Below are 6,675 nucleotides of genomic sequence, written 5' to 3'. Positions count from 1 at the left end.
TCATTCGATAGTTTTAAATTGCTTCAAAGTTAAAAACAATTTTGTCCATTTTCTAGTGCAATGTGCGGATTAGAGCTCCGTTATGGGCTGCCTTAATATGGCTATATTGGTTTGAGCCTCAACTTCAATCTAGAACAGTTAGACCAGGCCACAAACTTTCGGCATGTGAAATATAGATGGGAGTAATGATTAACTATTCATTTTTAATTTGATAGGCGTCGTTATCTAATTGAAATGTCATACAATACTTGGCGCTTGTTCAGAAACCTATCCAAAAATTGACCCGTAACACGGGCGTGGAGATACCCTACTAAAACATACCCAAAATGAGGTAAACATTCATTAAATGTCCAAATAAAGATCATGAGTTAAAAGTCGCTATGTCTATTAGCTGTTTCGTGTCAATTTTCTTGTTATTTTTGGAGTATTTTTCGGAAAAACGTTGATATTAGTATACACTTTTTCACAGGTTTCACGGCATACCGCTGCACAATACAAGTGCATAACGATGGTGGGTTGCGGGTGGGCGCGCGCCTGTGTGAAGTTATCTACCATAATGAGGATCTGAGACATTACGGTAGGTAAGGCCAAAACAAAATCATTTGGTTGTCCTCGACCGCCCGCTCGTCATTTTTTGGCCGCTCGTATATATATATATATATATATATTTTTTTTTTTTATCTATTTTTTTTTTCTTTCTTTTTTCTTCAAAAAAAAATTAAAATTAAAAATCCGCCCGCCCGCCCCTACTCCAGAAAAGCAATCGAGGACAACCAAATGATTTTATTATTATTTAATGAATATTTACTTCATTGTGGGTATGTTTTAGCCGGGTATCTGCACGCCGGAGTTACGGGTCAAATTTTGGATAGGTTTCTGAACAATCGCCCAATACTTATTTGGCCTTTAAATCTTAAAACTCAACGATTTTATTAATGTATTTTATCAATCACTGTGCGTTATTTAAATTGCCGACTTCCATTTGGAGCCCTGATTTAATTTTGCAAGGGTAAACAAAACTATTATTTTGTTGAGTTAAATCTGATGTTGTTTATTTAACAATAGTCTGAACATGCTTAAAATTACCTGTCTATGTCTATTGTAACTCGATCACTCTCGTCCACCCGCGTCTTTTTTTATAACCATCCTAGCCATGCTACATTGTACAGGGGCGGATCCAGGAATTTCTTGCCGGGGGCACACGGGGCGGGGGGAGGCACACGGTAGGAAAGATAACTTGATATATATATTTTTTTTTAGTACCCCCAAAAATCGCATCGACTCAGCCAGCCGCTGAATAAGCAGGGGGGGGGGGGGGGGGGTAAGAGGACACTTTTTTTTTGGGGGGGAGGTCACGGAATTTTTTAATTTGACATTTTTGTTCCGTTGGGGGGGGGGGTAGGTCACCTTTTTAGGACAGCCATTGGCATATTTTATTTTTTTTTAATACAATTTTTAATATATTTTGGGGGGCCGGGGGGACACGCCCCTGTTTTTCGGTACATTTTGGGGCGAATTTAGGGCTGATTTTAACATATTTTTTGGGGCCGGGGGGGGGGGGCATGTGCCCCATGTGCCCCCCCCCCCCCTGGATCCGCCACTGTTGTAGGTACGTGTGTTATACCGATACTATTGAAGTGATAATACGGTCTATTTAGTCAGACTACATAATCTCATAAATAGGATCATACCCCTACTTTAGATTAAAGGTTATGGATAGGGTTTAGTAAGGGTTTTGGTTTGGGTTAAGGTCAGGATTACGATTAGAATTAAGGTATAGTGTTATGGTTAGGATAAGGCCAAAACAAAAATCATTTGGTTGTCCTCGACCGCCCGCTCGTCATTTCCGGGCCGCTCGTATTTTTTCAATTTTTTTTTTATATATATATATTTTTTTTAATTCAATTTTTTTTTTTCTTCATTTTTTTCTTTTTTTTTCTTTTTTTTTTCAATTATTTATTTTTATTTATTTATTTATTTTTATTTTTATTTATTTATTTTTTTTTTTTTTTGGGGGGGGGGGGGGGGGGAGCAATCTTGAATGCCAAACATACCATTTTATGCATTTGCAAGGATCAAATTGCGTCCCGTTGCCAGTTTTGTCTTTTCAGTACGCAATTAGGTATTTATTAAACTTGCCACTTTTATTTTTCTATGTCAAAATGCCGTTCATTCAAATCAGGTTTGAGCATTCTTAAACTCATTTTAAAGCCCATCTGTACAAGTTTACAGGAGGGATTAGACAACCCTGCAAGGTCACTGGACAGGTAGTTATCTCATCAAATCAGCTCTCCGTTAATATAAGTTAAAGAGGATCATGGGAGACCAATGGTCACCGATTAGGCATTGTTTGCTACATAGAGGGCGCAAGTAGCTATAAGTAGTACAATGGAGATTTAAAAGGTGCTGTATTTCAGAGCCCAAAATACTTTCTGTGTTGGTCTTGATATTCATTGTACACTAAACTAGTATTTCACCATATTAAAGTGTTTTATAGACTTTGTTTAAATGCTTGACAAACCCAATGATTTTTTTTTTTTTATGGAAAAAAAATATTTAAAAAAAAAAAAAAAATGGGGGGAAAAAAAAGACAAGACTAAGCATTACATTTTGATAATGGTTTTGATTATAATAATTATGCAAACCAATCTTTCATCATGGACCTACATCGAAGTAGGTAGTATAGGTGCATGCTCTCATCAACCCATCGTTAGTGAACCCCAATATAACCGATAACACATTGTCTATAATTCGGTGTATTGTAATAATTGTTTGTTTGGTCTGTTAATAATCGGTCTGACATGCCATGCAGAGGTCGGCTTTGTCAGTATGACTGATGGCGGGTATAAAACACAGAACTGGAAAGTTCCAGTTCTGTGGTATAAATAATACTGGGGAATTCCACAGACTCTTCCATTTTAACATAAGGGAATACGGCTAGAATGCTCCGAATGAGTCGTCTCTGCTAACTAAAATAACAAATGATTTGACAAAATTAATGATTTAATGGAATAAATAAAAGTTAAACATCACCTTACATTTCTCTTTTCTCTTTCTCTCTTTCACAATGAACGAGACGATCGTTCTTAAATTAATCATTTATATATATACCACGATTTTAGAATGGTAAAATAGAATGAATGACCCCTATAGGATCATTCAGTATGAAGTTGTCAAATACGGTACGTATTGCGCACTCGACTAATATCTCACCGACCAGGCTAGCACACAATTTAAGGCGGGATTATAAATGATTTGATCGCTGGGCATGGAACATGCATAAAGGGGGGTCGACTTTCCACTGTGTTTTGGAAACGTGGTTGATCTGATTACAAATGGACACAGTATTTTATTAGTGACCACGTGAGTATTTTTTAGCACAAATAATATGTCATTTTATATCTCTTAATTTCTCTCAACGTACGTTTTCTAATGGACATTGTTAGCATAATTATTAGACCATATAGGCTGAGGCATGAATTTGTGCTTAGTTTTTTAGTTTCGTGATCTACCTGTGGAAAGTACCTCATTTTTTGTTAGATATGTCCCAAAAGGGTACATGAAACATAGGTTAATTGTTCCCACTCTAAAAAATAAAGTGTTAAATCACGGGTGCTGGGTACAGATTTGCACCACACGTGCCAAGTGTAGCCCTTGGCGTGCATGCAGCGTTTGGGAAGCGATGACGAGCAGAAAAATGAGTGCTGGAAACGCGTGCTATTCGAAAAGTTGCAGCCGAAGTGTGATCCTGCCTGTTTTAGCACCTGGAGAAACACTGGCGCTCCATGCGCAGGCGCACCAGCGTTCCAGGTGCTAAGGCAGTGCTTCACACAAAAGAAATTCAAAGTAATTTAACGTTCAAATGAGATAGGTCGCCACTCGGCTATAAAAGAGCGGGGATCTGAGAAGGTATTCATCTTTTTGGAGAATGTAAGGTGGAAGGAGATATGTACTATGTACAAAGAAAGTATATTGAATGTGTGTGCATATTCCAGGTGCTAAGGCAGTGCTTCACACAAAAGAAATTCAAAGTAATTTAAAATTCAAATGTGATAGGTCGCCACTCGGCTATAAAAGTGCGGGGATCTGAGAAGGTTTTCTTTTCATTGCCTAATAATTCTGCTTGTGCATGATGATACCATTTCCAACATTCTACATGGCAGCAAGACTACTACTGCATGCAATTGACATAGAAATTTGCAATCTCATTGTAACAGTAAAGACTTCAGACACAGACTGGTGGAATCCTGCAGTGTTGATGTGTTAGCTTATCATGTTTGATCTGTTATTTTATCCAATATCATGACTAATTTCCAGTGATGAGCAGCTGAGCTGAGCTTTAATGTTTTATAAGTATGCATGTAACAGTTTTGTGTTTTTACCCTTGGATACAAATACATGTATTACTTTTTGAAGGGATGTTGTGATTTTACAATGGTTTTTGTCAATAAAGACAGGCACAGCGGAGCACCCGAATTACCGTGCGATCGACTCTCGTCCAGTAAACATCATTTGCATAAAATAAACAATTGTGTACCGCTGGATGCAAAAAAAAGTAAACAAATTTCGAAGGCAAATTCTTCATTAATGTGATGAATATCAGCAATCAAAGCTACTAAATCGATTATTTAATAAATTTACAAGACACTCATGTGTATGAAAAGATTTTTGAAGCACCGAAAATGTGAAATTTAAGGGATAATTTTGACCAAAAAAACGAACAAAATGAGATACAAAATCACCGTAAAATTCACCATTTTTTCGAGAGCGCAAAAGAATTGTCTCGTATGACCAGAAAGCAAATTTAATAATCTCAATCCTTCTGAAATATCTCTTTTTATAGTTGCTAGATAGGGTCGAGTCAGAGCAAAACATACCCCAATGTCCGAATCTCATCGAACAAAAATAATCCTTCGTTGTCGCAAAATTGTATGACCAGCCCCATACGTTCAAATGTGTGTTATGTCTGTGTGCGTTGGCTATACATGTCTTGCCAGCCGAATGCACACGTGCACGCTAAATGGCTCAGCTGTTTCGATCTGCACTGGGCCCTAATACGCATGCGCAGTACAATGCTTAGATCAATGACGTCATGTTCAATGAGTTCGCTGACTACAACTTTTACAAATGAAGCCCCATGAAAAAGAACGTTATAACTATAAAAAATACAGCGGAAAAGCGAAAATTTCGCCCATGTATGGATTCAACCCTCATGAATATTCATACCAAGTCTCTACTTCGTGCATTGCAAGTCACAACAAAATATACGTCGTGTTTATCGAGGGTTGAAGCTCAAAACACATTAATATCTCGAGTTTTATTTCATGGAATTTCATATTTATTTCATTGATATCAAGTTCGTAATAATTGTAGTTAGTATAGAAAGTTTCATAGCGATATTGGCAGAAATAAAGGCGCAACGCAAATTTTAAGATTTGACATTCTAGCAAACACATGTTCCGATTCACGCAGATGTTCGTTGGTTATTCAAATAGAACGGGCCGCTAATGATATGCAAATTGGGGTGCTCCGCTGTGCCTGAAGAAGTGAGTCTTTTCAACTCATATACACGCAAAAAACTGAGGTGCTAAATGTTGGGTGCTGAGTGAGATTCTGCACTTGAAGTGCCAAAATCAACACTTGACGGGTTAACTTTAACAAGGAAACCGAAACGTGCTGAATTTTGAGTGCAGAAAACGAGTGCTATAACAATATGCAGCACTTAACATCGAGTGCTGACTGCATAACCTGATCTGATTGGTCGGTTAGTATAATAGCTGTTACCTTGTGAATATTTGTTTTTGAATCAAATTCAGCTAAGAGATTCTTACATTCTTCATTCTCCAGGTCAATACCCAAGGCCTCAAAAGTCTGAATAACTTTGCTCCTTAAACTGTCAACAACATCAGTATTCAAAGCTGTAGCAGCAGATAACACTCTGTTTGTCCAGGAAGCTGTAATGAATGGAGATACCGTCTCGAAAGAATTTTCCGAGGGAAAATTATTCAAGATTAACCTGGCTTAACAAAAAGAAATGTGACCCTCTCCAGCCACCATTTCCATCAACAGCTGTCCATATCAATGCACAGTCCCTCTCTGGCATTCCAAATAGTACGAAATGTTACGCAACGCCATCTGCTTCCCTACGTTCTCTATTTACTCGTTTGCAAAAATATGCAAGCATCGGGCTTTGAAGCCATGCGTGGCACCGACAAATTAAGTCATGTTCATGAAAGATGTATTTAGCTATATCATATAAAATGCAGAATTCACAACATTATGACCAATGCAACTTTCTATTAGTCATCAAATGCGTTTTCCGTTCTCGGATAGCTCTACTGAAGACATGGCCATTTTAATCAGCGAAATCGACCAAGAAAATCATGAGTTAGAGCGAATGAAAGATTTTCATAATCATGATTTTCTCATCTAATTATTGACATTTTCCGAAAATTTCCGAAATTTGTACATAGCTAGGAAGGTAGTCCAAAGGTTTATCTTCCTAAAGAACTAAATGAAATTGTGTTATATGTTTGCGCATTTATTGATTTAGGGCTAGAAGTTGTCAAGTTAGCACCACTATTCACCCAAAGTACGGGCCGGCAAAGCAAAAGCCGCCGTGCTCGCTGGGCTGGGCTGTGTGTGGAAAGGGAGGACTTAGTGCTACTAGGGAGC

Source organism: Strongylocentrotus purpuratus, unplaced genomic scaffold, assembly GCF_000002235.5.
Source record: "Strongylocentrotus purpuratus isolate Spur 01 unplaced genomic scaffold, Spur_5.0 spur5_scaffold_21, whole genome shotgun sequence".
NCBI classification, from domain to species: Eukaryota; Metazoa; Echinodermata; class Echinoidea; order Camarodonta; family Strongylocentrotidae; genus Strongylocentrotus; species Strongylocentrotus purpuratus.
Note: the sequence above shows the minus strand (reverse complement) of the source record.